A 25,930-nucleotide genomic window follows, 5' to 3' on the forward strand; every position below is an offset into this window, starting at 1 on the left:
TATAATTTTTTCAAGGTTTTCTGAACATATGCCAGACTTAAAACATTTATCAGAAGAGATACTGTTCATTCTATATAATAGAGTTGTTACATAATCAAGAGTTACGTGAACTTGGTGCTAAAACTTTTGATTGGATTAGTCTATCTCTTTAAGATATCTCTCAGGCTCCATTCACATATAGCGTTTGCAGAAGACCGCGTGGCAGCAAATGCTAAATCTATCATCTGCACGGATTTTGCTCGTTTGCGGCTATATATATATATATATATATACACACTATAGCTGCGAATGTGTGGAATCCGTAACAAAATTGCACTTGAACTATTTTGCGCCGCAAAAGTCTGAACAATGCACATTAAAGTGCATTGTTTTTTATGATGAGAGCGGCTCTGCGCGTATTTGGCTGACCGAATTTGCGCGGACAACCGCTCCTGTCTAAATGGAGCCTTAAGGAGCCTTAAGGAAAGTAGGAATTTAGACAGTCTTTCAAACTATCCTCATTCAAATGATCTTCATAATTGTTATGTTTCCTGTGATTATTTATTTCTATCTTAGTACTACAATTTTAGTGGTGTGTAGAGTTTTTAAATCAGATTTCTTTTGAAGAGAAAGTTAACTTTGGAAGCTGTACCCCAAAAATTCAGGAAGAGGACAAAAGACGAGTCACCAGTATTGCCTGTAGTCTCTTTACAGTTGATATTTTCCCGATTACCGACTTACTATGCCTTGTTCTGCACTGTGTGGAGGCAGCCATCTTGGTAGAGGCAAAGTTTTCCTTCTTATGTCAGAGCCCCCAGAAAAGAGAACGGTGAATATCACAGTTAGAGACAGAACTACTTTAGATCTTTAGGATATGCAGCTATGGGGCTTTATAAACAGGAGTACCTAACACTTTCACAAACCAGGCAGTGCACCGCTATTTTTCAGGAGAAATCCAAGACAAAATGCCAGGCACAATTAACATTTCTAAATGTTTCATTATAACATAGCAAATCTTCTATCTTTGTGTTCAGTTCCACTTTAATTGTGGTATTAATAAAGGACAGTTGTTTTAGACTGACATGATATTTGCCAGTATGCCGTAACTAAAGATAATGGAACTATTATTGTTACAAGATTGTGAAATCCATTTAATGCAGTAAACAGCTCACTAAATAGGTGAGTGGTGAAGATATTTTGATCATCAAAGTGTAAATCTCGTGCGACATAAATAATTGCAACTAGCATTTTTTTTATTCTACAGGGCCTCTGCTTTCGGAAAATATTTCACTGTTTGGGGGTTTTTATCATGTGTGTGCAAATGTAAGAAATTGCTCTGGACAGCAAGTAGTTAATACAGGGGTGGACAAATTAATATGGAATTGGGGAGACGGTCTGTCCAATGAATAAGCCAGCATATTTTTTGGGGGATCCAGCTCCATTGACAATAGACATATGCGATTCATTTTGTTCCGAATCGAAATTTGGACGAAATTTCGGAAATTCGGAGATTCGGATGTATCCGAATTGCGAATTACACATATAACGGATGCAAACAAATCCGAATTTCCGATTCCGACATTTGTTAGCAGTGGTCTGTACGGATTGTTGTTTTGTTTTGTCCGTTGCAGCAAAGTGACATTTGAGATTTTTTTTTTTTACAGACCCTTTAGGTCGGGTAGGAATGTTAGGAGGGACCCCCCAAGTTAAAACAAAAAAAGTGCGTGGGGTTCCCCCCAAAATCCATACCAGGCCCTTTTGGTCTGGTAGGAATTTTAAGGGCGAACCCCAGCCCCAAAAAATGGGGAAAAAAACGTGGGGTCCTCACTAACATTCCTACCAGACCCTTGATCCGAGCACCGGTCTGGCAGGGCAGGAAAGGGGGGAACAATTGAGCGCCCCCCTCCCTGTGCCTTACCAGGCCACGTGCCCTCGGCATTGGGAGGGTGTCCCAATGCTGATGGGGACAAGGGCCTCTTCCCCACAACCCTGACCCTGTGGTTGTGGGGGTCTGTTGTCAAGGGGGCTTATTTGCATCAGGGTACTACTTTAATTAAAGTGGCACCCAGATGCCACCCCCCCTGTGTACCCCTACTCATTCACTAAAGGGTTCAAATTCCAAGTAAACAAACAAACCACACTTTTGGACAAAATCCTTTAATTGAAAAACAAAACAAAGAGTCAATTTTTGGCTCCATCGATGTAATCCAGCATCAATCACAATCAGCATGGGTTCAGGAAAGACCGTTCCTGCCTGACTAACTTGCTAACTTTTTATGAGGGGGTAAGCAGAGATATGGATGGAGGGAAGCCGGTGGATGTGGTATACCTCGATTTCTCAAAGGCATTTGATACGGTACCACAAAAGTGCTTACTTCACAAGCTGAGGGCTATGGGCATAGATGAGGTGGTGTGTACATGGATAGAGAACTAGCTATGTAATCACGATGCACGACGCCTGCCTAAATAAAAAAAGTAAAGTGACATAAAAAAATTTTTTTTTAAATGTTACTTTGCTGCAATGAGCGAACGAAAATGACAATTCGTACAGAATACCGCTAATGAATTTCGTCCGAATGTGAATCCCGAAACTAATAGAAAATAAAAACGAAATAACGCAAATTCCGAATCAAAACTAAATGAAACTAAACACATTTTTTGCTGGTGCACATGTCTAATTGACAACAAGTGAGACTGCTTTTACCTTGGTGGCTGTTATTTTTCAATGCAATCATCCATGAGTGAATGAATTTAAACTTTGAAGACAAACAATATACAAAACTTGGGTGCTTCAAATCTTGCAGAAGAATTTGTTTACATATTGCAAATATGAAGATTCTGGGTAAACTATTTTCCCAAAGAAACTTACCAACATGATTAATCTTTCAGAAATTTTTTTTTTAAAAGTACTGATTACTCATGTGGAATTTGAAAAGGATATAAAGAAATGTAGGTAATCATCGAATCTTCTCATAAGAGATTCCCATAAGACCTAAAGGTAGGTTAATTTAGTAATCAATGTTAAACCCTTAGACAGAAGCATAATTGATAATATTATTTTATATATGAGTAGGTAATGAGTTTCACAATGTTAGCACCAAATATCAGTTTTAAAAGAATTAGTAAAGAAGTGTGGGGAATCAGTCAAATAAATGAATCTCTTCATCAAAGTTCTATGCGTTCATCCAAAGAAATAATTTCAAGATGTTGAATTACTCAGGTAATTTTGGACTAGTTCTACTAAAGGTCAAAGCAAAAATATGAGGTAATGGTGTGTGGATATTATTAACCTTAATTGGTGAAATATATTACAATTATACTAATGTAAAATCTTTCCTGTCAGGAACCTGTGCTCTTCTATCTGTGTCTCAATGGCTGCCTTTTTTTGTTTCTGTGTTTATTCCCTTTCCTGCAGTCATGTCTGGCTTACTGCACTCTACGTCTCATTCTGGTGTTCCGTCACAAATGCATCTGCCCCATTTATCTGTTCAGGTGGGCTGTAAACATGCATGGGTGTGGCTATGGATATGCCTCTTGATTCTCTGCATTCCTTAATGGTAAAATACTGATATCTTGTACCTACAGTATGTTTATCTTGTATCCTTGTCTCAATCCTTGCTCTTGTCATCTTGACCCTGGATTGTTCCTAATTCCCTAGTCATAGCCTAAGTCCACTCCCTGTACTCTTGTTTCCCAGTGTGTTTTCATTCCTGTTTCCTGTCTTTTCTCTCTCTAGTCTTTATTGCCAGTTATACGTGACCCGCTGAACTTCATGGATTTAATCACATGCTTAACCTATCACACTAAAAACAAGATCTTCAGAGCGACTTCTGCATTAAGCAAATTGATCTTTAATATAATGAATTATATCAGTACTGTGGACTTCTAATTTTTATGCATGTTAATGGGACCTTCTAATATGAGGTTGCGCCCCTATTCTTGTTTGGATTATTTTGGTCCTATGTCTCTCAATATCTACATTACAATTCAAAACTACACACAAGAATGTTATTTTCATACAAACCCATAAGCTGATTTATATTTGAATAACCATTATGTAATTTCATAATTTGTAAAGCAATTTGATTTCTACCAAACAGTAATATGGTATTGTTGTCTTCTTTTGCTACATTTTTTTTTCTGTTGACAGTATTATGTATTACTGAATTCATAACAAATCAATGATATGGGGATTGTTTGGGGGATATTGTTTTAAATTATGACACGTGTACTTTTATTCCTATTAGAAGTTTACAGGTGGGTTATTCACAAGTCTTCCTTGGGAAATTCATAGCAGAAGTCTTATTGGGGCTGTTCTTTATTCCCATATAATTCAAGGTTTTTATGGAAGGCTGACCTAATTTTTCATATTGCATAAGATCCTGGATTTCCCCAATATCAATATATATAAAAGTAAAAAATAATAAGAAATCCTAAAATAAAGGCCAAGCTTAGGATAATATTTGGCTTTCAACCAAGGATATTAAAACACTCTTAGTTAAATTGGAAACATTCGCTATCATTCACCATTTTCTTAACCAGGTACATGTTTCTTAATAATAGTATGCTTTCATTTGTAATATATAGATATGGAATATCCTTCTTATGCTGGTCCATGTCTTGTTCTGTGTAACACAATAAATATTTTTACTAAGGAATAAAATAGATAAGCAGAGAGTGTGCAATACTACTTTGTTTCACAAGCTCATTTTACAAAACATTGTTCATTTCTTTGGGGCAATTAAGATCTAAGATTGAAGCAGAACAGCCATCCATCTGAAGAGGGTGCCAAACCTTATATTTTCTTTTGAAAATATTTCCCCTCTGTTGTAGACTTTGATTCATGTGTTTATACAAAATAACAAACAAATTCAAAGCTTTAAAATACAAACACTTTATGCTAATTAGATTCATATTTATTGGTTTGTTCTCAATTAGTGTCAAATGTTCTAGGACCTTAGAAAGCTAATGCAGCAAAATACAGTTCACATATACTAAGATTTTTTTTTTTACTCGGAGAACATTATGTATTGCTAGCTATTCCGCTAGTGGTATCAGTGTGAATCTCATTCAAAATGAAAAGACAGCTATAGTAAACACAAAAGGCAAATGACTACATCCAAACAAGTGTTGCCCCCAAAAAAGAATAATAGCTAATTACTTCTATCCTTATGAACTCTTAAAATTTACCTTAATCTAAGTCCTTCTTAACCTGACTCAACCCCCAAGCCTAACCCTAAACATACCTCTAATGTTAACCCCAACCCAATCTCTAAACGTAACCCTTAAAGTGAACATTAGGTAAATAAATGAGTATAGGTACCCACCTTCCCCATGATGCTGCCATTTAAAAATAGCAGACCGAACCTACAAAAGCGTATCTATCTCCTGGAGGGGACTGGCACAATGTTATTTTTTACTTTCACTTTGCAATCTTTGATGCAGCTCTATGAAAGCAAAAACACTTATTGGCTGCCCAGGCAACCAATCAATAGCTCTGTCACAGCCACAGGCAAGTAGAGACTATAGTACATGTTACTGTGTTTTTTATTGATTGAATTCTACTTGCCCAAAATAGACCAGCCCTTTGGCAAATGCAAGAGTTTCCAGATTGTCAACCTGACTGAGTCTGTCTGTTTTAGGACCTATGATGGATTCCTCTATACCAGGGGTAGCAAACTTCTGGCCCTCCAGCTGTGGTGTAACTACAAACCCCATGAGGCATTGCAGGATTCTCACAGCCACAGACATGACTCCCGAAGAGAGACGCATCATGGGATTTGAAGTTTCACCACAGCTGGAGGGCCGGAGGTTTGCTACCCCTGCTCTATACCAATATTGTTACAAGTATTACTGTAGTATTTAGCTATTGACAATAGCTTATCACCTGAAACGTTAGCTCCCAGTTCGTCTTCATTAAATTATCTAACTGCAAAATGATTGTTATTATGAACAATCACTGTACAAACTTGCAAATTTATATTGAGCATCTTGCATGTTTGTGCCTGTGGAGGATAGAAGGAAGTACCTTGTCTGTTGCAAGGTAAACAGTAGCAACTGAATGGGAATGTATAATCCATCCTAGGTTCTTACTCTGAGCAGGCTTGGCCATTAGGCCCAAAGTGTAACTATGGATGAAGCCAAAAATTACATATATAATGCAGTCTGAGACTAGCACTAACCGTTTTTGTTTTTCTAAATCCCTCTATATAGCTTTTTCACCTGCTAATCCTACTAGTAGATCTGTAATTTTTCCACCTACTGTAATAGCATGACAACGTTGTTCATTCTACAGTGATGTCACCCAGAACCATTGTTGTCACCATGTGGGGTGGACAGTCTCGGATATACATTTTTGGATGTGCAGTTTTTTAATGGACTTTAAGTAAGCCTAACTCCATCTGACACTTTTTTAGCAGCTACAGCAACAGTTTTATTTCTTTTGGAAAAGCCACATGAATATAAGCTATCCATTCTAAGAACCCCTGTTAGAGTTAAATGGTTTGTCCCAACCCATTTAACTGAAAGTTTTGCTAGACAGCTTGGCCTCCTATAGGAGGTGCAAATAATGGATCTATTGTCACGATTAACAGGTAATAAAACTATGTTTTAAAGTGTGTTTAGAAAAACAAAAACTGCTGTATTCATGCTAGTGATAGAGTGCTTAATATGCATTTGCCAGCTTTGCCATGGCTTATCTGCTAATGATTGCACCCTGTTCAGCTTTCCTCTCAGAGGCACATACAGTATGTTTATTGTCTGTACTGTAGCCCTAAAAACTTTTTATAAACAGGGTCTTTCTTCCACTGGTTCCTTTATAATTCACCAGAGACATGTGGTATAAACTTTTATTTTTTTTAAATAATCAGATTTTATTAAGCTTTTTAATACAAAAATACAAACATTAGAGAGAGCAGAGAACAACACGGTACAGATGCTGGTTGACACGATCCAATATGAGGCACTGGTATTGAGAGAACACTCACTAGTGCCGATCACATTCCATATGGAGCAGTAAAGTACAGAACCCGAGGGTGGGCCACAGAAGTAATATCAGACAATGTCAGCAGTAGATTGTGTCTCGATCCAGTAGTGTATAAAAGACTGTGTTGTGCCCCAAGGAAGTAGGCAGTAATCAGCCTACAGACAGAAGGTGAGGGGAAACACACAGGAACTACAACAAGAACCAGAAGATAAGATAGGAGAAGGGAAGGAAGACAAAAAGATAAGGTATCGGGCCGAGAGAGAAAGATAGAAATTAAGAAAGATATCCATGTAGATAATCCAAGTTGTGGATCCAGTAACCACATCAGAGACAGTGCATCAGCCGTACATCCACAGATGAACATCTCGAAAATGACAGGGCCATGAATGCCGCAGAGTCCATATACCAAATCCAAGGGGCCCATAAGGATGCCACTGGGGCTGACGGTCACGTGGTATAAACTTTTGATGGAGCTCTCAAGGACTTATGTCCACAGCCATCTTGCACAACTGCAACCAACTGACCAAAAGTATTGTCTGGCATTTCCTCGACTGTGAAACAAATTACCACTATGCGTGTCCATACACATGTGCTGTATACATATGATATATACAATTTATGAGGATAAAGTTATTTTTTTAAATAAACACTGTGTTTTAATATAAATCACATAAATACTTTAACCAACAAGCTTAAAGTCACTTACATAAATGAATGGTTTCATGTATTTGACGATTTGTGCAAGTTTGAAAAATGGACAATTATCTAAATAGTATTTGCCTTCCCTTAATAGCTACACCATCTTGACCTGAACTTTGAGTTTTCAAGGTCACTTGGTTGTATTATGGATAAAACATTTAAGAGGAAGTGCAACTTTAAATAGAAAGGTGATTATCCTCCGACAGGAAACATCTGTATAGTGTGTGAATTCCAGACTACCTACAGAAACTTCTTTAGTACAGAGTTTAACATGTTCTCATATAAGCCACATTATTTGACTGAATAAACCAAATTCTGTTCCTATTAACACTAAATACAGTTCTGCATTCTGGGAGTGAAGATGACAAAAAAACAACTTGTTTTCTTAGATGATTTGCTTGACAACACTAGTATTGGGCTGAAAGCAAACCCATGAACTAGAACAGCAGACCCTATTTGTATTCATTGTCAATTCTGTTTAAAGTGTAACTCCACTTTTGTTGAGAAAAAATCAACCCACTTGGTGATTGATCTAGGTGATGCAGGTATTTTAACAAACTTTGCTGCAGATTCCTACTTGTTTCTGTTCTGAAAAGCTGCTTGCTTCACCATGGCCTTTCCAAACGAATACCTTAATGGGAGGGTCTGGGATCATTATAATTAGCTGGTGGACTTTCTATGTTCTAATGGAGAGAGGTGCAGTGTCTGCATCCCTTCTAGAAGTAATTAACGCTTTGATATTTCACCATTGTCACCAAAAGGAAATGCAAGGGATGCATAAAATTTTACGTGTATCTTAGTGCAGACATCTGTTAAAATCCATCAGCCAATCAAAAAAGCAGTAAATGACATTCATGAGGGCATTCTGTACAGTGCACATACAGTGTACAGTGCACATCAGGAGCTAGGACTCACCACCTAATGCGTCAACATTACCAACAAGGAAAGGAACCCTCAGCTTCTCTCACTTTGGATAAGCATACCCCAGATGGGGTCTTTAGGGATAAGGTCACACCAGTGCAGATATGCCACTGCCCTGGACCTTTATAGCAACCTGCACCCAGCCCAACATGCTGCACCACATGCCAAGGTGGGCACCAAATGCAGGATCTAGTGCCCAAAGCTACATTAGAGGCCAGCCCCACATCTTATGTTGTTGTCCTTGTGGGGTCTCGGTATAGCCCTTGAAGCTCCTGCCGTAGGGTGCTGATCCAGAAAGATTGCTCAATTGCCTACCTGGTCATGTGCAGTTAACAAAACTTGATTGAAAATGTAATAAAAGGAAGACTAAAATTATACAGCATTCTCTCAAAGAGAAAGAGAAAATGTCTATCACCTAAGAACACTAGCAAAAAATGAAGATCTCCTGTTGTGGTAGGGGTTACATAGGGCCCTACAGCTCTGGCCAGTGTCCAGTCACCTGACGATACTGCCATATTACCCAGTCATCTTTGAGTCAGCCTGTGTCCTGTACTGTACAATCAAAAACATCAGGGTGTTTTCTTCAACCCCTTCTGGGAAGCCCAGCCAAGCATACATTATTTCACCTGAGGGGATCTTCCAAAATTACACAGTTTATCAGTGAAATTAACCAGTTCCTGTTTAGTGGTTCTAATGTAAGGGTGGCAGTGACATGGTGTACAGTGTCTTCGAAATCACTTATAAGTTGCTATACATATGGTGTATTTGTGCAGTATTTCCATATGTTGCCAAAAGTTTGGCAGTGTGAATGGCCTCCATAATCTGTGTAAGTGAGGGCTATAAAGGGAATATAGTATTGTCAGGGTTAACACTCTTTCCTTATATGGTATGTGGTCCCTTTGCAGCAAAGAATTTGAAGTGGCCCACTTCTGTGGTGGTTTGTCCTGTGAATCTGCTGCGTCTGTCTGCCACATGGCATTGTCGTCATCTTATGTATGTTCATGGGCAAACGTTCCCTGTCAGTGACTTACACTGTGCCTGATTTTGTTAGTTATGTGGTGACAGAGCTTACTCAGGAAGGTGGTTCTTATATCCTATATCTTTACTTTCCAACACCAATTGCTTAACCTCTTCCTGGGTTGTGAAAATAATTTTGCTACTTTCTCATGATTTCTTGGCCATTCCATCTTGTGACTGCTGCCTTAGTGAGCATCTCCTGGTCTATAAACTGGCCAGCAGCACCTTGGATTACATAGCAGAAATCCTTTCTGGCACGTTGTTACACAGAGTGGCCTCCTGCATTCTTGCTTTCCTAATGTGGTCTCTTGAGTGCCTACACCAAATTACCTAAAAGCAACCCCTACAGGGGTCACTCCCACATCACAGCAGACAGTGTCACTGTCATTCTCTTTAAGGACTGTTGTACCACCACTCTTCGATTAAGAAAGCCTTTCCACACACCGCCAGAGGTATCACCTTCTTTATTTGAGGTTGCAACGGAACTGTCAACTCTTCTTTCCTTTGACTTGCCATTTCACCCATATGGCAACTGGGCGTCAACAGCAGCAGCCACAACATGTGCCTTGTTACCTCCTGCAGACTTGACCTCTTCCACTGATGCTAGAGGTTACCGTAGATACTTTATCAACACAAACCTGGTGGACAAACACAGACATCTGCCTGGCCAGGTTAACTTATGCTGCATTTGGCAATAGCATGCCTCATTCACTCCATCATTACTGCATATCCAGCAGTGCATTTGCTTTCATATTTTATCAAGATCTCCTTGCATGCTGATGTAGCTTGGTATGTTTCTGTATCCTTTGTGACACACTTTCTCTGAATGTCTTGTTTTCTGGTGTAACATGCCCACCTGTTGCCATGGAAGATGGCTTTTCATCAACTGATGATTTCTGACTTTCCCAATCATGGTGGACCTCCTTTATTAGCAGAATATTCCCTTTAAACTTGTCATAGAAAGACCTCACCTTAGAAAACTACCAGTGTTCTGGGGATGAAGTGCAGTGGTGTTGCTAGCACCAAGTCATGGGGTGTTATGGGTCCCAACGCTGTGACTGCCATTTTTTACTTACGTTACGGAGCTGCAGTGCAATCTTCACCGCAGATGCTGGCTCAGACCTTAGATACAGCAGCTGTGCAGAATTGAGGAAGGCTCTCCCAAGCTCCCCCTCACATGACACAGCCGAAGGAAGGACTACACCTCACTGTGCCCTGTTGATCTATCTGAGGTTTGGTAAGTGGACTTCATTGGGTTCTGGGGGGTGAAAGGTCTGTACTGTGGTGAAGGTCTGTATTGGAAGGGAGAGATCTGTACTAGGATGTTGTTTGGGGGGTGAGATGGTTTACTAGTGTAAATTCAAGGGAAAATGTATGCACTTGAATACAGTATGCTTTATGTATTATGTATTCCTGACCCCTACACACTGTGATATGCACTACTGACCCCTATACTCTCAGTGTTACATACTCTTGACCCCTGAACTCCATGTATTATGTCCTGGCCGCTGCACTTCATGCTTAATACAATCTACACCCATAGTAGAGTAGGCTCAGGTTTTATTTAACCATACCCTTTAAGCCCCTTGCACTGTTGCCACATTTTAGTCAAACCCAAAAATTACATTTCTCAACCCATAGTACCCAAGGTATTTTGTCTTTATACCTTGAAGATGAACACCAGCATTTTTTATCAACCCTTACAGTGGGGCTACCCCCGCACTGCAAGGGTTAAGTGCTAATTTGTGTCTAGGTGCTAAAAGAACAAAGATATACTCCCCCGAAACTCCAAGGTGACCAGCTGTCACAGCTGTCACAATAGAAAACTGTTGGGCGGAGCTAGCTGTCACTGCTAGCTCAGCACAATCGTTTTCTATTTATTTGTTTCTACTTTTTAAACTATTTTTCTGTTCTGCTCGGTACCACAGAGAGACCGAGCAGAACAGCCGAGCCGAATGCCGAATTCACTCACTGCTGCTCGGTATCTATACGAATAGACCAAACAGCAGCGAGTAGCTTGCCGGAGGTTCGGCTTAGCCAATCTAGAGGTTGGAGTCGAACTCCTTCTGCCGACCCGACCCGAAGCCACCCAATGTACGGCTGATTTCAGCCGATATACGGCTGAAATCAGCCGTACCAGCCTGAAGTGAATAGCCGAACAGCGTTCGGCTCACTTCGCTTTAGGTCAGTCATACACTTGGCCGCCTACGGCAGCTTAGTGAATAGACCCCTGGGGGTTTCTAAAAGAACAGGTAATGGGTGGCCTGGTGTTCTCAGAATATGGTAGGGTGAAAGCCATATTCCATCATCAGTTAGGCTATGTATTTATGTTGACTTACAAGCATTTTAAAAAGAGCAAGTCACAATGTTATAAGTGCTATTTGATCGAAGAGACAAGCACAATTTAACTAGCAACTGTCACTTATCCCACTTGTCACTTATCACCTAAAACTTTATGCTGGAAATATATTCAATGTTGTTTGTTGTCAATTGATTTAAATATTTCAACAGCTTGCTACATTTCATCTGATTTTACGTATTTTTCATGCATTTGCTAATGTAACAGATTTTCGTGACAAGTAGTTATTTTGATTATTATTAGATTTGTAATTTTTCATTAAAAAGCAGCATATTTAAAACATATGACACTTCCTAAGTAAGAAGGAAGCCTTGGCTAAAGAGTGTTACCTTATGTGCATAATTTTTGTCCTGTGGAGCACAATGCTTTTTAACAGGCTCAAAGGTGTTTATTTTAAGCAGTTCATTTCCCTTGGTTTAATACTGGGAAACCTTTTTAGAAGTGCTTAGCAAAAATGATACTGATTAAAAGCTCGCTACTATAATCCAAGGAACTATTAAATCTACAGAAAATTGCAAGCAGCTTTGGCTAAAATGTAGCATTAAGTGCTTTGATGATAGCACAGCCATGTTGTTTTTATGAAAGTATTAGCGGCTGCTTGGCAGATGCAGAGATTAAGCAAGCGCACTAAAAAATGCTGGAAGGTGAAAACAAAGGGCTACTACATGAGAATGACTGGATGAATATACAGCATCTCAGCATAAAAGTCTTCAGCTGGTTGACAGAAAACCATATAGACTACCAGGAATTATATATACAATAAATTGAAAAAAGCCTTACATCGCCCCTGTTCAATTACTTTCAGGTATTCCTTATTGCAAATCAGAGTAAGAGTCCAAGTGACTCACGCTCACACTATGAAGATTATTTTCTGGTCCTGTACAAACCCGCGTGTAAATTTGCAGTAGCAATTTCCAGTCAATTGATCAGCCCTTAATAGGTATACTACTAATTGGACACCACACAAGTTCCCATAATTAACTTTAACCCTTTTATACCAGGCCCTGTGCTCCACTCAGAGTTTGTAAAAGGCACCCCCCCCCCAATCATACATTTGTTGAAAGCACAGGACTGATAAAATAAAAAATTGGTGCTGCTGATTTTGTAGATACCATTACAATACCATTATAAATGCTGAAATGTTTATCAAAAGTATATTTTTGATAAAATACAAAATTAGTATTGGTGCACACAAATATAACATGAAATGATGTAGTAACCACCAACACTTCTTGACAAATCTAAGCAAGGTGGTGTTTGTATTGACAACAGAAGGCGCAGTGTATATCCTCAAGATGATTAAAGATAAGTCATCAACACTTACCAGCACTCAAGCATTCAAAGTGCAAAAGTAATCTTATTTATTGTATACACGTCACATAGGTCATACAGCCACATGGACTCACCTATGAATGCTTTAGTGTTGGTGACTTATCTTTTATCATCTCACAAATACAACATAACTTTAAAAATTCCCACTAAATCTAAAAGATAAAACTGTAATAGATGCAAAAATGTAACTGAGCTAATAAAAAACAAATATTTATAAATGATAAATTGTGATGTAATTAACCAGCTTACGCTAAAAATCTGGAGGTTTGCTTCACACATACTCTGTTGTAGTAATGCCCAATCCGCTGTGCCATTTGTGCAATGAAATTATGCACTTTGTCATTTTATAAAAAAATCAAGCATCATGGGTTATAGCAATGCATGTGCACAATACACGCCATTGGTGTGCACAATACACACCATAATACACACGCATTTATGTGAACGGGCTCTTAGTGTGTTGATGCACCAAATACATTGATTTCAACCAGACCCTTATCTATGGATGCAGCCTGGGTGACCAGGAAAGAGAGGCCAGCAAACGTGCACCCCCCACCCGTCTCCACACGCCCCTTTGGTCTTTCTGATGCTACACAGAACACAGGAGACGGAACTTTATGCTGTTACCGGCCGGTTGTCCTAATCTTAACTGTGAGTGTTTTTATGCTAATTTTTTATAAAACTTTTGGAACCCTGCACAGCGTTGGGGGCGAGTGCATATTCATCAGGGGATTTGGCACGAGGAGATCACCGAGTGGAATACAGAATTATTTAATACACGATTCTGATAATTTTTTCACTGGATGGGATTTTGGCATATACTTTCTTCTATTTGTTCACTTGAAGAAGTGTTTTGATTTTCACTGTTTTGAAATGGACTGTCTTTTGAAAGACTATTTAATTTTGATATTGGCATTATTATTTATGATATTCTCTATGCAACTCCTGCCGAGAGGTTTTTTCGCGCTGTACAGTTTTTGATGTATATATATATATGTAAGCCTAAGTGAAAGTAAAACACATAAAAACTTCAAATGGTGCCTAGCAGCTAAACAGTTTTTGCTGGTCCACACAAAAAGGTAGTTCTAAAAAGGAGTGTTGGGTCTATCCACTGTAAACAAAGACATGGGCATACAATAATATAGTACCCTAACACACTGCAATTCACAGTAATGTATCACAATACAGTGCAGTGAACACAGAGGGAGTACTGAATATATACATATGCATCTTGTTTATGTAGCCCAATACACTGCAATGCAATGTAATACAGTAGCACAATACAGCAATTTACAAAACTGCACGTAGCACAGGTTAAAAATGCTAAATAACAGCAACTTCCTCTCCCTACCGACACAACTCTAACAGTTGTCTCTGTATATTCCAAGTTGCTTTTATAGGGATGGGGATGGCACAAAAGAAAACCACCATAGGGCCCTTTTAAGCTGCCTGACCACAGTACAAAGGATTATTGGTAATTAATTGCTAAAGCAGTGAACACCCACATTAGTTTGCCATTTTCCCGAACTGCAAACAACTTCAGGTCCAACTTAATCCAAACTCAAAGCTCACTTGTAGTGATAACGATTATTAAGCACAATCATGTATGATGTGATGAAAAAAAAATATTTAATTTTATTTATTTTTTTCATAGTACAAAAATGCTACAATTTAGATTGTTTGTAGCCTAAACCTTTCTGAAATGGGCACACTTTTGCTAGTATGTTATATACACGTACTCTGAGTAGTTTGTGTACCATTTTTTCTACTTCTTAGTTTCATAAAGATTTTATCAGAAAAAAATTTATATTCCCGTCTTTATGGTTCAGCTGATAACTGTCAGGGACTGCCTATTTGAATTGCTTATGGCACTTCATTTTATATTACCCAAGACAATGTTGAAATCAATAACAAGAATGAAACATCAACTCTGCTTTGTCAAAGTAGCTATCAATATAAAATTTGTCATTTTATTAAGCCATGTGGTTTTGATTAAGCCTAAGACCTCAAAAACCAGAACCAACATCCTCACACAAAAGCTGTTTCAAATTATGTGCAGCAAGTTTTTAAGCACATTAGCAACAAGAACAAGCTGTCCTCATGCTAACTGGCCTTGCTGTGTTCGTGATTGTGGAAAATCTTGCTTTAACTGTTCACTAATTTGATGCAGATCGCTACTGCACCAGCAGCTGTCTTGGCATGTGATTAAACGCAAGAAAACATTATTTTTCCATATAAAATATTAAAAGTGCCAAAAGCCACAAAATCCTCTTTGGAAAATTATTTTCATCCAGGCCAAAATAATAGAAGCCTGCAAAAAATTACACCTTACCCTTAGATTTAATGCAAACATACTTGTGATTCTTTTTCTCTTTATATATTTTTTTCTTTTACAAAAGGCTTCAGATGAAAACTAACTTTGATTTTCATATGCATTTTCTACGGGGAAAAAAGGAAAGCACTCGGGGGAATGAAGTTCTTATGGATGGAGAATTCACCAATGAAACATGTTATAATTTAACTTTTAATATGATGAGAGGGTTACATAAGAAAACAGCTGTTCAGGCTAGATTTAAATGATTTATAGAAATCTTAGCTTTCCTTTGAAATGTGAAATATCAAAGATCATATAACGAAAGATGTGAGGTTGGGGTATCTTTGAATTGTGGAATGCAGCCCTATTTAACGATTTTTATTTATAGCTTGTCAGAAGAAAAGTTGATAAAACTAATTTATCATTTTGATATAACACAGATGTCTAAGATAAATGTTGTGATGGAACACTAATCGTAAGAAGCCTAATGAGACACTACAGAGTAAATAATTGTTACCTTATACAGTGCTATAGGAAAATATACACACTTGAAGCAAGCATATAAAGAGATCCCCCTAAATTCCCTGTGTTTGAAATTTTTTTCCCAAGCAATATATATTGTATATATAAATACTTTTACTTATGTTGCAGCTTTATTTACATTTAATGTAGATCTGTCTTTAAATTTTAAAAAGTCAACCAATAAAGTTGTACAAAAATTTTATGGAATCCAAACAAAAAAAGCATTATCTCTGCCAACGCAACAGATGACAATGTAGTTCTGTAGCAAAAATCTAGATCCTCTGGGCAACTTGTGATGTACACCTTCCTGGATGCTAGGGATGATGTAACTTCTGCACATATGCACAAAGTAAGTACACTGAGTGGCCAGATTATTATGACCACCCCATCAGTACTTCCACGACATGACTCCACGAGATGACTTCGTTTGGCTGCCTCGTGACTCCTCGAGATGTTGAAAGGTGATGCGAGGAATCTGACACTGCACTGTTGCCCTTCTGTTGTCTTGTACCAGCCTTGCTACTTTCTGTTCTGCCCTAACATTGACTAGTTGCTGACGGCCACAATTCGCACGTTCAGACCCAGATTTTCGGCTAACAGTCCAGTCTTTAAACACATTAACAATGAGCCCCTTTTGAACATTTAACAAATTCTGCTGTTTTGCTGATACTCGCTCCATGGCTCTGAGCGCCAACAATCATCCCACGTTCAAAGGCTGTTAAATCACGTTGTTTACCCATATCTTCAGAAAAAAATCACTTCTACTGTCGTGGTAAACAACCTGCTTCACTATTTATAATGGTCTGGCCCTCTGGCAACTTCAGCACGAAATTATAGGTAATTATAGCTAATTTGCCTACAAACGTCAGGTGGTCATAATAACCTGGCCACTCAGTGTACTTACTTTGTGCATATGTGCAGAAGTTACATCATCCCTAGCATCCAGGAAGTTGCTTGGGCCACAGGCAGAGTACATTTTAAAGAAAGGATTGTTTAGAAGCAGAGACACACAGAGTCTGATTTCCTAGCATTTGTTTTAGAAATTGCTAAGAAAATTGAACTTTATTGACAAACTCCAACTCTCTTAATGACACCAGTTAAAGAAATTTGATGTATGTGGGTGTCATGGGGGCAGTAAGACACAGACAACAATAAAAAATGATGGATGTTCTCTTTCTCACTCCACTTTATGAATGTGCTTTTGTTGCTGTCTCTGTTGCTATTAGAACTGCTGTCATCAGGAAAAGTGAGGGACATGATAGCTATAAAAACCTGGCAGAGTACAGAGTAAAAAAAAAATGTTTTGGCTGGAGTTCAGCTTTAAGGTGCCCACACTTTATATGGCAGCTATCTGTTCATGCACATTAGGACCACCAAATGATTCTTACAAACTATAATTCTATCAACATACAAGCTCTCATTGCCAAACTTGTTTGTGCCTATGAAGACTAGAGGGCAAAGATGTTGACATCAGCTGTATTAGGAGAAACAGGTAATAAAACTTACCAAAGACTGTTAGAATTTACCTTTAATTTTATGTGCAAATGTAAGTGTCCCCTTAGTCCTTTAGAATGTTGTGCCAGGTCTGGTTGTGCAATGAGCAGGACAACAGCAGCAAGTGCTCCAATTTCCAAACATTACTGATGAGAAACCTCTCCTTGTTTAGATACTTTTGCTGTCTTTCTTTCACCTACACTTTACCATTAATGCAGATTAAGTTCAAATGTAGAAAGACGCTGTCATAAAATCCACCCTATTGTGGCATAATTGGTCCTTTTATGCTGTTTGAACAATAGTATCAGGGCATTAGCTAGAGATTGGGTGTGCTGGATTTTATCTTATCCAACTGCCTATTCAATGAAATGATGATAGATAGAGATAACTCAGCATATCCATTATTGCCTTATAGGGGGTGGAGAACTTGCCTAATTTGCACAGGAGAATGGATGATTGTTTGCTTAGTTTTGAATGATTGTATTCACTTGTGTATTGCCATATGTCCACCAGCACGATATACATTTCCCAAACAGCTCTATCTTCCACCTGAGACACTGTTTACTTTACTATGTTATTCAATATGGAACTCAAAAAAACTCACGTCTTTCTCACTATAGATGATACAATTGCCAGTTTACAGTATCTTTCCATATAGTTTATAAGCATTGTGAAGAAATAACTAGAATTATTTCTCTGCGGTTCCATCCTCTGACTCCTGTTGTGTTTTGTAGTCACATAGGTGTCAGAGGATAGAATTTATGTTTTGAATCTTGAAGATTTTTAACAGGTGTGGAATGCTGAGGACTTTGCCGGAGACTGCAGCCCTGGCATGAAGGGAAGAAAGGAGGCACAGGCCATCGGAAAGGTGAGTGTTATAGCAGTTCTATTGCATTATTTGCATCATTAGCATTTTATCTTGACTTTACAGGGTCACGTTAAAGCATAACTGTACAAAATAATAATGTATAAGTGGTATTGATATAGGAACATGGACATAGAAAAAGACTTGACATCATCACTTTAAATGCTCCTTCCTCCTCACAGCAAACCCCTAAAAGCATACACTCACCTGCCTTTGATCCTCTCAGATCTTTGCTTTATGACCCACTGAGCACCACACAGATAATGCTGCAGAAGTGACCTGGCTTGGCTCTTTTTTTTTTTGCATATATGTGTGGAAGAATCTCAGTTTATTCAAATGGATAGGGCATCAATTTGTGTCCTAGCTGTGGATGGCCTCTTCATAGAGTTCAGTGCTGAATAGCAAACAGTAGTAACTACTGTAGAAAGTATTTTACCGTTCTTAGATAAAGAGAGTATTTGGAAAATGGAATATTACATAAATCAGGCTGTTTGTAGCAGCACGCAGCATTGAAAATTAATTCATACGGGCTGCGATAGGAGGTGACTCGTGCTGCCAATAGGCTAAGGAGATACGAGAACCGTGTAACACCAAAGCCAGTGGCAAGACACAAGGAGTGGGCATTTCACGCAAGCTATGATATAATTTAAACTAGTAGGTAACAAGTTGATATGGTTAAAAAAAAAAAGACTCGGTCAAAGCTTTGTCAACAGCTGATGTATCCTTAACTCTGTTATTGATATGTATGCATTATAATGGTCGGCTGCATCTGCGTATGCACTATTATATCTGTCTGACAATAAAAACTGTTTTAAAAAAAAGAAAATTAATTCAAACAGTAGTAGATGTAGCGGTAAAAAAAAAAAAACAATTGCTTGCTAAAAGGACAATGCCTTTTTTATGTCAATGGTCACTAACTCAGGCCAAGAAAACTTTGTAGTCAATCCAGCAGTTTGATTCAAAGGATTTTAATAGGCTTGTTCACACACCTCTCTCTCCCCCTGTAAGAGCATATACCAGCATTCATTTTTTTCTCACACCATCATCAGGCCTCAACATTTTTTTCCGGGGGAGCTGCAGGGAGCCCAGGTTCTAATAACATAAACACAACGCTAAAACTACATCTCCCAAGAGCCCTTTCCCAAAACAAAGTGTATGGGTAAGCTCTGAGAGTCAAAGCAGCATTGTTTTGCTGGGAAATAAATCAATTTATCCACAAAGATTGGGACAGAGCGGAAAATGGATAGGCAGACTTCTGTAGTCCAGCAGGCAGGACTGACATGGCTGGTTGATATCTCAGTACATAAAAGGCACTGTGCTGTCAAGAAGGTAGGAACGCATTGGATTTCTGGCAGATCAATAGTCATTTTCTGTACTTAAAGTGCTTTTGAAGAAAATGTCTGCATATATGTGTGCACATATTGCAGACATTTACTGATTATGGTTTTTTTATGTTTTTTTTTTCAATTATTTTGCCTTAATATCAGTTGTTATGTAAATGTTACATCAGTTGAAATATTTCTTGGGACTAAAGATGCCTTGAAGGAAACTTGTAAGGGTATAACTATAGAAGCTGCAATACTGTAATTCTGATCCTTGCTTTACTAGCTAGTGAGTTATTGACCAAAAAAAATCACATAGGAATGGATTTCAGACTTTTAAGGCTTTACAGATTGCATGCTGTCTCCAGGTCAGTGACTTATTAGGTGTTGAGACCAGGATCAGGATGGCAGTCCAGAAGCATGTATATTTAACCGCTTGCCTAATTGCGGCAACCCGCCCATGTGAGTTTGCCGTCCGTCCGTTTTTTTACAACGGGCGGGCAGCAACCTCACATGGGCGGGTTGCCGCAATTAGACGGCTTTTTTTTCTGCTCCCGCGTGCACACGGGCAGGAAAAACCCGCCCGTTCTTTACAGCCGTTACCGGCTGTTTGACATAAAACCAAACTGTGGCTCTATAGCCGCCGATCGGTTGCATGTTGTGTTTTGCTTTCCCCTCCGCCCCTGTCGAGTGCCGCCGCCTGGAGTGCCGCCCCCTCCTGACCCCTCACATTCAATCCCGGGATCCGCTAGCCCATCTTAGAGACCCCTAATGTCTCCATGAAGAGGACCTGTCAGTGTGTCTTTGCTATTATATAGGGGGATTGTTATTCCCCTATGTGATAGCAATAACAATAAGTGTAAAAAAAAATAAAAAACTCTCCCCCAAAATTTGGAAGTCCCCCACACCCACGTTTATGCACATATAAACGTAAATACGTGTTCGATGCGCCAGCGCGCGAAAACAACAATTGTGCTACACATGTTACATATCGTCGCGAACGTCGCAGTGAAAGCAATAATTTTAGGGCCATCAATCGCTGATAACACTAAACTGATGAGCAGTAAAAGCTTTTAAAGCACCGCCTATGGCCAATTTGAGGTATTGTAGTTTTTTGAGGTTTCACGCGCGTGCGCAATTTTAAAGCTTGACATGTTTTGTGTCTTTTTTACCCGATGTGACCCTGCCTTTTATATTTTACCAAAAAATTGGGTAATAATAAATGTTTTTAAAAAAATTTTAGGTAATTTTTCCTTAATTTAGTAAAAAATAAAAACCCCAGTGGTGATTAAATACCACCAAAAGAAAGCTCTATCTGGCCCAAAAAATTGGTATAAAATTAATTTCAGTACAGCGTTGCATGACGGAATAAATATCAGTCAAAGTATCGCAGTGCTCAATACTGAAAAATGGCCTGGACAGTAAGGGGGTTTAACACCGCAGACTTCAAGTGGTTAAAGGCAAGTTTGTTTTGGCATCCAGTTCCTATCCAGTTCACTTTAACATAACAAATTTTAAAGGTTAATAGAAAAAGTCAAAGGCATGAAACTAAATTAAAAAAATAAAATGACCCTTGAATAAAATAAAAGTGTGGTAAAATACAAGGTCTGCTTACACTATTAGTAGGACATTTGAATGGACTTAGTATTTAACTGCAAGGTCTGCTAAAAGATGCATGTAACACAGTACAATGAGACAGATACTTCTAAACATGTGACAATACACATTAATGTTTTTATTACTAGTATAACTAAATAGAGATTCTGAGCTTATTATCTAAGAATAGAGGTTGATTAGGTTGACTATGTTTTAGGTCTAACCTTAAAATTGTTATTTTATATCACTAGTAGCAACTCCTAATCACAAGCAGTTTCATGACATAACTAAAATCATATGTGTGAAGATTTTATTCTAAAACTCTATACTGAGACAAGAACTAATTGTAATTGATAACATTAAACCCACCATCTAGCTTATCAGATTCAGCCAACCCTGGTAATCTATTGCAGAGCTTTAAATTACCCTTTGGTTTTCTTTTGCATTTTATACCATGGAGAAGCTCAATTAGTCTACTTGGATGAGTGAGCAAAGGGGATGCTGTAGTCCTAAGTACCAAGTTTAAATGCTTTATCTGATTGTCTAAAATTACATCCTAACTGCAATTACTGAACAAGTGGACAACTCACCCAGATTCCCAGCTTTTGACCTTGCTCTTTCTAGTACACTTGACTGAGCTCACCTCTACATAATAATGGCAGATAATACAGAGTTATTAGTGAATTTAAAAAAGCTGCTCATTAATAACAATTAAATATAGACAACAAATTACAATAGAAATTTTATTTCTGAGCAGGACAGCAGAAAACAAATGACTATCCTTTTTTGGCATTAATAATAATAATAATAATCATCATTATTATTATTATTATTGTTGTTGTTATTAACTTTAGTAATAAGAAATCCTCATTTTCCTTTTTACAAGGTTCAAAATTCATTTGAGTTGCTAATTTGTGATATTGTGGCATTGTTCAAATCATCTTCACCATTTTCACTTTAGGATGATGTCTCTACTTACCACTGGTGATGAGCGAATGTGCCTGAGTTTGATTCACAGGCCATTCGCTGAACTCATCATAAATTCTGGAAAATGCAAACTTTATTCCAAACCCCCATTGAAGTCAAGGTAGGGGGTGTGAATCTTCATAATCAATTCTATTGTCAGGGTTAATAGACAAGGTATTGTAAAACAAAGGACATGGAGAGCTAGGCAATCCTGTGGGACATGTGCCGATGCAAAAAAATAAATGAAAAAGTACTATTCAGTGGGGAGGGGACCTTTTTTTTACGTGACTTTGGGGGCAACATTGAAAAAACACCAATCATTTAAATATATGCTTGGATGCTTGACAGCATCAGTGGCACCACATGCTGGCATCACATAATTTTCACGTGCAATACATTTTTACTTCTATATTATTGCTTGGCTTTCAGCAGCACACCAATCTGATTAATTCTTATAACTTACTACTTTTTTCAGTTAACTGAAGATGTGACAACTGATATTTTTAACCAGCTGTAATGGGCTTAAATTGACTGGTGGGATTAGCAGACAGCTACAACAGATCTAAAATGCCTGAAGCAATTGTACTCTTTAAAAAAAATAGGCTTAAGCTCTCAATTTCATACATATTGGCCAGTGGCACAACAGTTTGATAGTATACTTGGTGTGTTTATTTTTTTATCACAGTACCTTATTGCATTTACCTAAAGTTAAATAAAATGTCAAAAAAGAGTGCACCAAAACACTTCAAAACCACAACCCCACAGCCATCAGATCCCTGACCCCCAAATTATCCCCTAAATATTTAAAATGTAGACTTTGGATATGTATTTGGTAGAAATTGACTAGCTTGAGGACAGTATCAGAGCACTTGAATAGGCAGAAAATGCAAACAGTTCTGTAGCATGGCCTTTTTTTTGAATGCATCAGGTTCCAACAGCGCCATTGCAGTCTGCAGCCTCTGAATGCAGTGTATTAGCTGTAGTAAACGTTTGAGTACAACACGCATGAGTAAACACATATGCTGTAAATGCCATTACATTTATTTAAATTGGTGGCTTTACTACACTGGAGGCATAGCTGTAGGAGGAAAAACCAAAGAACATAGGCTGGCCACCCTCACACAAGTTGTGTTTGGTTGTTCCACTTGTTACTGACACCACAGGCAAAGTTGCCATTGCATACGGCCCTTTTTATAGAGTTCATGCTTTTACCTTTTTATATTCAAGGAGTGAGAGTCCCACTGTTTCTGAAACAAAGTCATAAAGAGCAGAAACATGACCTTTGATAGCCCAGGGAGAGTGCTGGTCGAGGCCCAGTCAGTTTGCCTCCCTCTAATAGTATTTTTTTTATGTTATGTTATTTCCCTGGAACAGTATATCAAGTTTACTTTTAATTGTTATCCTGAATAATTGATTGGGCTATATTTTCTTTTGTAGGCTGTTCATGCCCAGGTGAAGCAGGTAAGCTAAGGCTGTAAATCAAACACTTTCAAGCAATAACAATTATTAACTTCTGTGTGTCCAGGCTGGAAGACTGGTTGGAGGTAGATCTAAATGCGCTTGAGGTACTAGCCTGCCCTGTTGCACATGTTGGGTCAGAGAGGGCCTTCAATGCAGTGGGATGAATTAGCTGTAAAGCTGCATTTTATAAATAGGGGTAAGAGTTAGGCTGCATTCACACATAAGTGATTTTCTGAAGCGTATTGGTATGGAAACGTGCTAAACATGTAAAACAATGTATTGCAATGTACATTTTTCACACTAGGGCAGTATGAAAATGCACGTCCCACAAAAAAGTCCTAGCGCTATTTTATGGGCAGAATCCGTGCATTTGCGGCTATTACTAGCGTATGTTACAATTTTCGTGCCGTGTGGTTTCCGTGCGGTTTATGTGTGAATAGAGCCTTATTATGGCCACTAGATAAAGCTGAGGAGCATAGGAATTTCCTATGCTCCTCAGCTACATCTATGAGCCATAAGGCAGTGTCCCAGATAGCAAGAAATTGTGCTGCAAGTTTGAAAATGACTTGCTAAACTATTGCAGACTTGCCAAGCTTCACAATTTTGTTGCACAATTACAGCAAGTCTGCATTGCAAGTCTCCAGACCAGCGAGCTTGCAGAGCTCTTGCTCAGACCTGCAGGACTCTTGCTGTAGACTTGCCAAGCAAATTTGCTACAAACTCAAAAAGTGTCAACTAGAACTTGTGCTGCAGGTGTTTTCACAGAATGAACAGCTCTACAAATATTTTATAAATACACTCCTTAGTGTATTACTTCACAGAAAAATGCATACATTGTAAGTGTTTAAACGGTTTTCCTAGGCCACATTTTTATCAGGAGACACACTTTCCAGATTTTAATCAAAATTAGAGTGCATATTAAAAAGCCCCCAAAATATTGTAGCACTAACATGCACAGGTTTAAAAAATCTTGTACTAGTCCCCTATGTGATCAAGACCCCGGACATCCATTTTTAAATCTAAAATTAAACATTACAGTTTATTTTTATTCACAAAATCCAAGATATTGCTGTGCCCAAGTTCTCAGTCATGCTTCTGTTGTATTTGCACCCCTAAAAATAAAACAAAGGGGATTCAGCAGCCAAAAAGCAACTTAAGTTGTTTCTCTGACACAAACATAAAGGTCTGCCTGGAAAATTACTCTGGGATGTCACCAAAATCCGCTATAGCAGTGTGCAAAACATAGTTTCAATATAAATATGGGTGTTTTTAGCAGTGACCATCAGCATGTAAGTTTCCCTGAAAACACTTTGAAAATGTCTATGACTGCATAAAAAAAGAAATTCTCTGTGACTGCATTCTGTGAGCTTTCCCTATGTACTTCATATCTGTTGCAACACACACCGAACAAAAGCTTTTCTGAACCCTGGCTTTATAAGGACTTGCTTCCTAGTCAGTTCAAAGGCCAGAAAATGCATGATTGGTAATGGCTGCCATAGTGGTGAACAGTCAAAATATTTCTCAACTGCAAACATCAAGAGTTCGAGTCAAACTCGTGGTCAACCAAAACTTGAATCTCATCCCTACTTGCCAGTAGGAATGAGCTTCAGGTTCGGTTAAAAACAGCTTGTTTACAGTTTGCCAAATGGGTGAACTAAAGAGTCAGATTAGGCCTGTTTGCCACCCATGTGAACCTCTAGCTACTGCAGCCAGAAATCATTTGTTAAGTGATGATATCACTTTCACCACTAACTGAAAGGTTCCCATCTGCCGGCTTGCTTCACAATGTAAAAAAGCCAGCGTTGTTTAAATATGGTCATGATGATATACAGTATGACATCAACCAGCATTTCAGGCCAGTTTGTTGACATTTAGCAGCCAGCTGGGGATCTGTCTTTTGTGACAGGGGGAAATCATTGTATAGGAGGCCATTGTGTTAGCAGGTCAATACTTTGCTTTCCCCAGCAAGCTACCGTCCAATGTTGAGGACAAACAGCCTTGTTTGGTTCAGGAGGCAGGGATGAAATCTTACTCCTTCCCCCTTTCATTACCAGCCTGGGTGCATGCACAGATATGAGCATGATATAGATTCCAGGGG

The sequence above is a fragment of the Nanorana parkeri genome, unplaced genomic scaffold (assembly GCF_000935625.1).
Source record: "Nanorana parkeri isolate BGI_ZX_2015 unplaced genomic scaffold, ASM93562v1 scaffold830, whole genome shotgun sequence".
NCBI lineage: Eukaryota > Metazoa > Chordata > Amphibia > Anura > Dicroglossidae > Nanorana > Nanorana parkeri.